Genomic DNA, 11,919 nt, shown 5'->3' with positions numbered 1-11,919 from the left:
AGCTAATAAAGTGTTTGAAATTATTGTATCATCTTATTTCAAATTCAGCTCAATTTGTTTATGACTGCAGTTTTTTCACCCTCGGGAGTGACGCCTCGTGGTAAAACATTTTAGGTGTTCCGAAAAACTTCCAAAGAAAACTCAACTAGTAGAAGGTTTGATGAATTTTTAGAATTTCCATCAATTTAATCGTCTTACTTTCTGAAATGATAGAGAATTGTTTGCAATGTTGTTAATGAAAAGAAAAATATATTAACAAGCACTATTCCAATTTTCTACCGAGGTCCTTACTATATTTTTCTTTCCATTCTTCATTATATCTGAAGTAAATTCGCAATTTTTCCATAATTTCTTGAATAACAACACAAACACAATGAATATAGATTGAAACACATACCTAATAGCAGAAGGAAATTTATGATAGGTGATGACAATACCAACTGATCCATGAAGCTTCAAGGAGAACCATTTGTCCAAATTTGTCCATCGACAAAACCAAGGATGACGTCAAATAAGTGTGACGTATGCAGGCGCCATTTCTATTTGGAGCATAACGGCCATATTTGTTCCATGTGCAGCAAGAGCAATTGAAAACGTTGTTTATGCATTTTTTTTAATCAGTGATTTTTTGAGAGGTATAGGATTTGATTTTCAGAAAAACCAGAAAAAATTGGAAAAAAGTTTATTAGAATCGATAGAACAATCAGAATAATTTAATGTTTCAAGATGATTTTTTGCAAATGTTGGCCGCTGTGCCGCTTTAGATAGCCCATGCGCAAAGACCAATTTTTGCATTCTCTCTCCAATATATCGGCCGGTATTTTAAGAATAAATGCATAGATATTGACTACCAAAGCGTCAATCGTTGCTGGTTTATTTCTGTAGACATTAACCTTAACATGGCCCCAGAATAGTCCAAAGGCGTTAAATCACACTTTTCACTGTTCACCGAATGCGGCTCTCAGTTTGGCTATTGTATCGCGTGCCGTGTGGCATGTGGGACCGTCTTGCTGAAACCCCAGGTCTAGCATGTCCAATTCTTCCATTTTGGCTAAAAAAAATCGACAATCATCACACGGTAACGCTCTCCATTCAAAGTATTGTTCCGGCTATTGTCCCGCTCCGCGTCGTTCGGCACAACTGCAGTCGCGTGCGGTAAAGTATCACTTTCCGCACTTGTTAGGAAAATAACTATTTTAGAAATAGAAATAAAAATTGATATTTAAGTATTGAAATTTAATTTTATTGGTGGAGAAAACAATAACGATAATTTCGAAGAATTTTAAAGAATATACTTATTTTCTGTATTTTTGGAAAATGGCGTAGTGATGTTAGTTTGGATGAGGAAATTGATATTTCAGTTCAAAATCATCCGAGGAGATAAAAAAAATTAAGAGGCGGATAATATCAAGTAAACTAAATTTCCTTTGGGACTAACAAGATCGTAGATCAGCTTTTAAGAGAAAAACGAGACGGTTTGTTGGAAAAGACAGTATATGCGAAAATTGAGAGAAGATGGAAAAACGATTTTCTGTTCAGATAACATTTGTTCCACGAGGGAATTCCGTAACGAAAGTTCGACAATGTAGCGAATCATTTTAAGAAGGTTTCTTGACGAGTCGTGGGACTCGGATTGCAAGAAGTTGCTGATCGATAAAAAATATTTGTCGAAATAATGATTGCTCCTCATATTTCCGATGTAAGCAATATAAGTATAATAAAAATAATAGTATTTTCTCCAATAACATATGAAAGAAAAAAATTGAATGAATCAATAAAGTATAAGGAGTTCGATTATTTAGAGAAAATCACCCCAATATTTATAAATGTAGAAAAAGATGAATACTTAATCCTATGCTTCCATTGTCTTAATGGAAGTCTCTCTCGTGTCGCGGTGTTTGTAATTGTACTCCTCCGAAGCGGCTTGACCGATTCTCATGAAATTATGTGTGCATATCAAGTAGGTGTGAGAATCGAACATTTTTCATCTTCCTTAATGTTAAGGGTAGTCCTCCGCTGAAATTTTTTTATGATACAGCATTAAAAATACATACAACCCTAAATTTTCAACCCTCTACGATCAACTCCTATTTTTTATTTGTTAATTATAAACTTCAATTTTTTTGGCAAGATTTTCATTTGTTTTTTATCATGACATCATATTACTCTCAATTTTTCACCCTTTTACGATCAACTCCTATTTTTCCATCGCGATTTCTACTTTTTTCATTTTATCCACAGATCCGCAATAGGATTGCCAGATGGCAATCGAATATTATAATTATAGTACGATAAATTCTTATTTATAATTTCAATTTCCTTTTCGTATCGATCATGGCAGTGACTGTTATACGTATCATTTTGATTTTTGCGTGCAAGTCTCACGTTAATTTCACTCTCATCGTAAATTTATCATTAAGTTCCAGTGTAATTAATTTATTAATTACTGAAAAGTCAGTTTTTACTCTCATGTGGATAAACGCGCTCCCGCTAAAAATGGCGATTGTCGTACCTGTACCTATTGTACTTAACATTTTTTTAAATTAGTTTTAAATCAAAACAGAAACGTGTACGTGTTTAATAAATACACGTGTTTTATTATTGTGAAAAGTAAGTCAAATAATAAGCCATCTAATACAATATTGAATCACTATTTTTCAAAAATAAGTATTTTAACTTGATTTAATCATAGGTTAAATGTACATTCAGCAATGCCAGCAAGACCTAAAGAGACCAATTTGACTCGTCGAACAATTAAGTCTCATGCATATAAGAGCACGAACATCAGGCGAACAAAACAATGCGTGTGAGCACGGCGCAGTTATGTCAATCACAGTCACAAGAGGCACGAGATAAACGAAATCAACAGAGACAATTGGAACGGAGAGAAACGTGCAGATTCATAGTTAACAGACGTAGAGGAATTGACCAACATTGCCAACAAATTCCTCGAGCAATAACATCAGATTTATTTCTTCGACTAGCATTCCAATAGGAGCCTGTAGAATATTAGGCTCATTTCAAATTGGTTATTGGACAACTATGTGAGGCATATTCTCGCCCAATTATTTCGAGAAATGTTCTTTTCATCATCAAGGAAAGTTAAATTTGAAGATAAATTCCCAGGTGTTCTCATAACGCAGTAAACCATGGCAAAAGATTGAGAAGTTGAATTTCACATTAAAATGCATGTTGTAATTTATATAAGGTTGAAAATTATATGAAAAAACTGAAGTAATAAGTCGGAACTACAATCATATCTTTCTTTTAAAAAATTTCCAAAAAAACTAAATTTCTAAACAGAAGAGACCAAGAATCAAGAATACACTAATATCACTTTTATTGGAATAATTCGATAGTTTTTGGGAAAGTCTTTGTACATATGGTAAGGAAAAATGTTTTATGTTCTGATGTTTCGTTTCTGTTTTGTTTCTCAATTGATTATATAATCTGTTTATCATTTCTTTGAATATGTTGTTAATAATTTTTTCTGAATAATTATTTTCTTGCAGTTTTTGCTCTTTGAATAGCTAAGCATCTAAATTCAGGATTTGATAGTTATATAATTTATAATTTTTTCTTCGAAAAATGTGTTTTGATATAGTATTCGTTTCGGTTTAAGCTTTTTCTCAAAATATTCTTCAAATAACTAGATAATGAGGTAAGAGGAGTTTGAAGACAATCGGTCGAAGGTTCGAGCGGTTTTGGAAAACCATGTATTAGGTAAGGCATTGTGAATTTTCAATTTCTTTGCATCTGATGGCGAAATAAAAAGTTGGTCTTTCCTGTATCGAATTAGATCATTATTTAGTTTTTGATAGGAATTAGTGGTCTTGTTTAATTTGTTTGTAAGTTATATCATAATTCAATAATTTCAAAAATAAAATATAATTGATTTCAAGGCGATTAAGAAACACAAAATAGCTATATGTATGCCAAGGACTGAAAGTGCTACTTTGTTGGACGAGTCTGAAAATTGCGAGACGAGCGAAGCGAGGCGAGCATCAGACGAGTCGAACAATATAGTATTTCAGCCACGGTAGCGTACATATTTTTTAGACGACGCATAAGATCCAAAACTTTTTCAATTACACTTAGGAAAGAAAATAAATAATATAGAACTGTAAAAATCCTATTTATCGAACAATACTATGTAATTAATGATATTTGCAATGTCAATCTTAATTATTTGCAAAAAGTAATGTTGATTGTACCTCCAAGACAACTATTAATTTATTGGATTGGATGCAAATGGAATATGTATATCTATACTACTTAGATGTTGATGAAATCTCTAGATGTGTTTATGATTACGATAGAGTTTGTGGATTGATTCGTATTTGTGGTGCAAGAAAGTATTCTGTTAGCAATTTGAGGAAGTTAAAATCGTCTACTCCAGAGCGTCCCGAAAGTGTTTTTCAGTTCGGAACTGTCACTTTCACTCACATATAGAACGTACAACTTTCAGATGGTGTAGTTTAAAATAATTATTCATGTAATTGAGTAAATATTTTACATATCTTCTATTAATAAGGAAGTTGAAATGAAAATAAATACATCCTTGAAACTATAATATACTATAAAATCTAATAACAATAACAGGACATTCTTAAACCATGATATCCTAGCATTTTTTGACTTTGTATGTTGGCAATTATTTACTTATTTCTTCTTTTTTTCAATAACAGAATCTACACTTAGATAATTGGAATGAAATTCATCAGAATATCGAGAGCAGTGTATAATATTTTTCTATTTACATAATATTCCAAAGTTTACATTAAACTTACTTGAACCTTCAAAGTCTTCTTCGTGTACTTACTCGAAGAGATCCTAATGAAGTACTTGTAAGTACATCCACAAATATTAATAAAGATAATTATATAGACTCAATTTCTTCTGGTATTTGAACGTTTTATTTAAGCGGTGCTTGTGGTATAAAACGAAAATTAACGGTGTGATCACCAAAAACTGCGTAGTCTAAAACTAAAAACAAATGATATCAGGCTTATGCAAAAATTGAGGGATGGAACTCGAAAGAAATATAATTAATCAAAGTTAATGGTGTAACCTTGAAGCGGATAAGACGAAAAGATTGTTTGTATATTATATTATTGTCAACCTCAAATGTGGGGTACAAAAAAGGATTATGTGAGCTTTTTTCTAACATAGAAGTATACCAAGCATCTGGTTTGGAAGTACTGATGTTAATAATAGAAAGTTCGGAAAAATAAAGATGGGACATGAATCTTTTGTACAAAAATGGAGAGATTCGAGGCTCGCGTTTGCAGAATCGCATGAACTGGAGTAGTAATTCTTGCTGAGGACAAGAGAGCTGGAAAAGAATAACTGCTTGATACGATGAAGAATGAAATCACCGAAAATTTACTAAAATTTATTTTGATAGGTGTGGTGTAGATAGGTAGAGGAATAATTTGATCCAATTTCGAGGTTTTATTGATTTTCTCGACAACAAATTAATTCCTAAAAAAACTCGAGTGTTGTAATAAATAAATCCGAAGTGACTACTGTACCACAATACGTGGACAAACGACCTTTAATTTTATTACTCATTGTACTTTTCTCTTGTATATTGAAATTTTACTTCATTTGCCTCTTTATTTAATTATTTTTATGTTCGTTTTTAAAGTATTACAAGCTTTTATCTACAAATTCTAACAATTTTTTTATAATAAAGCATTTCGCTCTTACTCTCATTAATTTTTGATTTGAAGCACAAATAGCAGAGGTACTCAATCGGGTGCAATTGTGACTCAACAAAGAATGTATTTAAATATTGACATAAAGAAGATGCATTGTGATTTTTTATTACTTTCACATTTTAGTCATTGTGTTATATGAGACAAAAGTGATACTCATCGAATTAAAAAACAAAGAACTAGAGTTACTTGAAAAAAAAACATCCATAATTTAAATTTGAGACAAAGAAATCTAATAAATATACTCCTCATGAAGAAATATATAAACGCTCATTTCCATAGCAAGTGTCCCTCTTTAGTAAATATTTGGATATTTCCATTTATCTGTTATCTTGTAATGCATTTGAAAATAAATATTCAAATTGTAATATTATATATATTATTTAATATTTGTATATTTTAGTTAGTGGTTAGTGTTAAAGAATTGGTCGAACGACCTACCACAAATCTTTTATTCACCTTTTTATGTTAAATATTCTTCTCATGCCGCTAGGATTTCTTTTTCCTGCTGATGCCTTTCTTTCCCTCTACTCTTCCCTGTATTATGTTCTGTAGTTGGTGAATCTGTCAGTCCAGGGTATCTTCAGGAAGCGTCTATTGAGCCTCAAATGCCTCGAGCTTTTCGATCATTTGAGCTTTCAAGATCCGTACAGCAGTACTGACCACGCATAACATTCCATGAATCCTATTCTGACGTAGAGGTTTAGATTTTTGTTTGAAAAATTGAGGAGTACTTGACAAATGTCTTTCGAGCCATTTCAATTATGATCTTGATTTCTTCGTCTGGATCCATTTGAGCGTTTATGACTGAACCCAGATTTTTATATTTATGCACCCATTTCCATTTAGTGTGAGAATAGGGTTAATATTAATATTCTCAATATATATAGTGAGTCCTACATTTCCTGAAATGTAAACTGAGAATATAGATTAAATAGTTGTATAAAAAGAACGCAGCCTTGGCAGCGTTCTTTTCGTGTGTCTACATATCCATGTTAAATAATAATAATTTGTTAATGATGATAAATAATAAAAGTATGGTTTACTACATTATTCACTGGAGATAAAAAAATATCCCTCTATTTCAATTTAAGAAATAGCGACATAACTCTAAGGTCCACTTCGTACTTTTAAAGAATGCTGTAATTGCATCCATTTCAAAAGCAAATCACTTTTATCATGTTTACGTTAATCATATCATTGAAATTATCACTTGAGATTGTTGAATAATTTCAAACATCAGTCCAAGGTTAACTTTTTTTTATTTATAGGTCAGTGAATTGCATATCATTGATAAATATTTGGAACATTTTTAATGATTTTTATTAGTTGTATCAACAACATATGTCCACAAACTATTGATATCATAATTTATCATTAGATTCTTATGTAAACATAAATAATATTAATAGAAATTTTTACTAATGAAATAATGTATATTACTGGAGAAACGATTAAATATGAAATGGATGCACTGAATCATTTAAATTCCGGCATAGACATGGTAGAACTTATTGGAGTCTTCCATCAAGTTCTTCATTCTATGATTTATCACTCAAATTTTCTACATACTATTCTTTCATATCAATACAAATCAAACATAATAACTTGAAATCAAATTGTCTTCTTCACAAGATATTCCTAATAGCTCCTTTCATTTGACAGTAGCTGAAAGAAAAAACGATATAATTGACGTAACAAGAATAACTAACCGTATTAAAAGTTTGATTTGACGTGAGCTTTGTTTACTGTTATGATTTTTTGAATAAAAGTGTATTTATTGGTAAAACTGGTTCTTTTAGGAACTAATTTGACTTTATAATCAATTTTACTTAGCTAAGTACAAATATCATTAACTTGTAAACGTTTGACATTTTGTGATACCTAAATTAAAATGCCTATGTTAGTAATAGATATAAAATTTTGTACAATTCCTGTGGAATTTTCAAAATTGTAACAAAAGCGTCTGATTATACTTGTAAGGAAATATTAACCAACAATTATGATCAAAAAAGGCTTAAAGAGCGCAGGAGTTGATGAATTTGAATGAATATTTCAAGGTGAAGGACCTTTCCACTTTATTTGATCATGTCACAAAAAAAATCTTGATGCAGTATAACAATAAAGAAAATTATTTCAAATACTATTAATGACTATTGTTACTGGAGGTGGAATTTGTATCCGAGGATTGAAGAACAGAATAAACCATAATATACATAGATGCTACACGCATGCCTTTTAGGCACAATTGCAGTGATCCTGCATTTTTTTCTCCAAACACTTATAATTATGTCCAGCAAAAATTCTAAAATTCTTTAACTCATTCGAAAATGTTATCAAAATGATATTTTTTTATGGATAGAAAGCCAGAGTTTACCCAAGAAGCCCAAACATTCTTTATTCATGTTTACACGTCATAAATCAGATTTTTTCCGTCGATATGTGACATGGATCCATCACATCGATTCGGAACTAAAACGATCATTATCTGAGTGGTCTGAAGTCGGTGAACCAGGTCCGAAGCGTCCTTGGGTCTAACAGTCAGATGGGAAGATTATGGCTTCAGTATTTTGGGATGCGCATGGAATATTTTTCATCGACTATCTCCAAAAAGGAGAAACAATCATTAGAATTATCGTTTTAATACAGAAATCAAGAGAAGAAAAAATAACTGTTCCACCGATTCATAATTCGATGACAACGATAGTTAAATTGAACGAATAACACTTTGAATTGCTCCCTCATCCACCGTATAGTCCATATCTGGCCCCCAGTGACTTCTGGCTATTCGCTGATAAAAAAAAATGCTCGCCGATGAGAAATTCAGCTTAAATGAAGACGCAATTGTTGAAACTGAAGTCTATTTAAGACAAAAGAAGCGTTGGAATGATTAAGGGCTCTAATATTGGCTCTATTGCTATTCGTTTGAATATGTTCACGCGAATCGATTTGTACCTAGCTTGATAGCGGGAATGAGATTATAAATTTATCTGTCTAATGAGTATCTTTACTCATATACTAATCAAAATAAAGTCTCAAATGTATTCTCTAACATAATTGGGATAAATTAGGGTCGTTGCTTATTGTATATGCTGTAAAAAATATGAATATACAACAAAATATGTGTGCAAAATGAGTGGCTCATTTGTGTAGATTCAAAACCGTTGACTTTACTTCAGGAGCAACAAGATGTAGTTTGAGGGCAAGTGATAACCGTTCAGTATTATTGGATCTTATAATTTTGATAGAAGCTGGAACATAAAAAAGCAAATAATCTTCGTAAAGTCAAAACTTCGTGAGTATAACTATATCATCATATGAACTCCTTCTTGTCAGGTTGTTGACGTCGTCTTCTAATCACATATCCATACCAGAGCAACTGTTTACACTGTATATTCACTGTGAAGTCATGTATACTCGACCTGCTCGTATATCTTCATTTGGTTTATGCTCTGTTCTAGATATCCTGCACGATATTTTTAAGTAGTCCATCCCCACAGCCTTAATTGTCTTCTCCTGTCTATCCGTCAGTTGCCTGCGCTCGCATCAATACTTTAGAATGAGGCTTCTCTAAGAGAGAGTGTTGAGGTTGTTTTTTCTTAAACAAAGCAATAAGTTCAGAATCCTTGTAATTTTTTTCCCGTGCTACACTCTATTTTTTATATCCTCTTTTGTCGTTCCATATTTCCAAATTATGCTTCCTAGGCATTTGAATTGTCTACATCGTCTTCTTCCGGGTCTCCTTGTGCGCTTTCTACTGGCAGATATTCTGTTCTTGTCATATTCTTATTCTATTCCTATTTTGCAGCTACTTAGATCTTCCTGAATATATATTTTGTATAATGTAGGTGATGAACTACATCTTTGTCTATTCGATATGGTACTTACTGGCTTGACTACACCTTTCACTTCCTGTCTTAATAAGTCGAACATAAATATATTGCTGAGGTCGGATTTAGTCAACATATCAAACTGTACTGTATCGTAGGTTCCTTCGATATCGATAAATACGAGGAGAGTGACTAGATTCCTGTATTTTCAGTACTTGCGCCTTCCGCACGAAAACCATTCTATTTTTCTATTTATATCGTACTGTTCCCATTCCATTTTTCAGTACTTTGCAGCTATTTCAATTGTGCTAATTACACTAATGCCACGATAATTGTTAAACTCCTTTTGACCTCATATCTTGTATGTTAATGTAATATACGACATATTCCAAACTTCGGGGTCCCTATTTAACAGGCCTTTATTGAATGAATTTATTATAATTTCATATTTCACCAACTGAATGGGAATGTTTCCGGGTACTGCTACCTTTCCATTTGTTTGACAGTTGGTGAGCTTTCCGAAGTTTCTCTACTGTTAGCGCTTCAACTTCTTAAATATCAACTTAAATATCATTATAAGCACTTGTTCGTGATGAAACTTGTTTTTTTTTTCTTTCTCATGTTGTTTATTATGTTTCACGCCATTACCACTTCGTTTCTCTAATATACCTATTCATCTTTTTACTTTTCTTTTCCCATGTTTCATTTTCACTTTCTATGATTTCTTTTTTCACATTTTTGTTCGAGTATATATCAAATTGTCTGTCTTCTGCTTTATGTGAATTAAGGTAGGCTTTTTTTTCTTCTGCACTAGCTCGTTTTTGTTTTCTGTGTCTCTTGGTATCCAAGTGATATTTTAGTCAAAAGGCTCCAATTTTTATGTCAATTTTTTCGGAAAAAAATCAATCATGGGATCATTATATTGAAAATTTGGATAGTAACTAACATATGTAGGCAATGGCCTTCAGCTTGTCTATTTGTTTTTCTGCTCTTGCTCAATAAGGATCCCATCAATTTGTCCTAGATCAATGTATTTAGGCTTATCACAGCCAGTTATGTACTACTATCATTTATCTGCGAGAAAATAGCTGAAGTTTCGATAAGAAAGTAGAAAAAATAGTTTTTACTCCAACTAAAAATTGAAAACAAACATATTGGGTATTCTATCATACAAAATTAATGTCCGGTATCATTCAACTAGTTAATAAAGATATTTTAGTCACAAAAAAACGGTTTATAAATTTTAAATTTGAGAAATATTGATCTAAACTTTATCAAGAGTTTTCTATGGATTGCCGCAGATAGAAAATACTGTAGGCTTCACTTTCCAGCATCTCTAGACCAGAATATATTCTTGAAAGTGCATCTTGGATTACACTTGATGATAACTTTCTTTTGATAGTTCTACTTCGTTTATTTGAGAAGTATTTTGCTAAAAATTGAAATCAAACAAACAGTTTGGGTATTTTATTATATAAAAATAATGTCTGATATCATTCACCTAGTTACAAAAATACAAAAATTTTAATCACAGATTCAGTACCGTCTTGAAAAATTGATCCAATGTCCAATAATATTATTTGGCTTACATCATTTTATTTATAAATCTAAGCAACTTATGATACGCCTATGACTTTTTCAAACAAATTAAATAAATATTTTGTGCCACAAAAAATTTTGTCAACAAAACAGTAGACGAACATCATTGGAATTAATCATTTAAGTAATTAGGTTCGAATTTTATCATTTAAAATATCTATTCGTTTATACTAAAACGTGTTTTCGGTAAAATTTTTTGTGAGAAATTTCGTGAATTCAAAGTGTAATTGCATCGTATTACAAGGTGAGTGATATTTTTCTAAGAAATATTATTTAATTTTTTTCTTACATCCGTAAAACATTAACTAATGATGAAGAATGGATACGCTTAAAGTAATTTGGAAGAACAATCATCTGCATACATCACAATATATATAGAATGTATCGTTCTTCCTCTTCATGTGCCGATTATAATTCAGTTCCAATTAGTACAACTCGGAAATATTAAAAGGGTAACATTTCAAAAAAAAAAGAATCTTGTGTAATTTTTTATGAATTTTATATCAAGCACTTTTCCAACAATTTCCATCTGGTTAACATCTTATTCGGTGTAATCAGAAAAATAATAACGTATACAGGGTGTTTTAAAACAGTGATCCCGTCTTTAGTATAGATAGAAAACTGAAAAATATTCACGGTTTGCTCTGTAAAAAATTTTCGTAACGCATTTTTTACGATTTTGCCGCCACTACTTGTAACATTGTATTAAAATTTCATACGCCCTCATAGAGGGCGCTAGATACACGATTCGTACCATGTAGTATTTAATA

The 11,919-nt window shown here is 31.6% G+C and overlaps 1 protein-coding gene across 2 annotated transcripts in view; it reads left to right on the top strand.

The window, feature by feature from the left end:
* The first annotated feature begins 11,229 nt into the window (after positions 1–11,229).
* Positions 11,230–11,919, top strand: part of LOC130893819 (nose resistant to fluoxetine protein 6-like) — a 35,113-nt gene continuing 34,423 nt past the window's right edge. Inside the window, exon 1 of one of the 2 annotated variants that reach the window (XM_057800216.1) lies at positions 11,230–11,393. The gene's annotated coding sequence lies outside the window, so the exon portion shown is untranslated. The remainder of the gene's footprint in view (positions 11,394–11,919) is intronic. The other variant, XM_057800222.1, reaches the window with a different exon arrangement.

The sequence above is a fragment of the Diorhabda carinulata genome, chromosome 5 (assembly GCF_026250575.1).
Source record: "Diorhabda carinulata isolate Delta chromosome 5, icDioCari1.1, whole genome shotgun sequence".
NCBI lineage: Eukaryota > Metazoa > Arthropoda > Insecta > Coleoptera > Chrysomelidae > Diorhabda > Diorhabda carinulata.
Note: the sequence above shows the minus strand (reverse complement) of the source record. Positions and strands in the feature narration are given on the sequence as shown.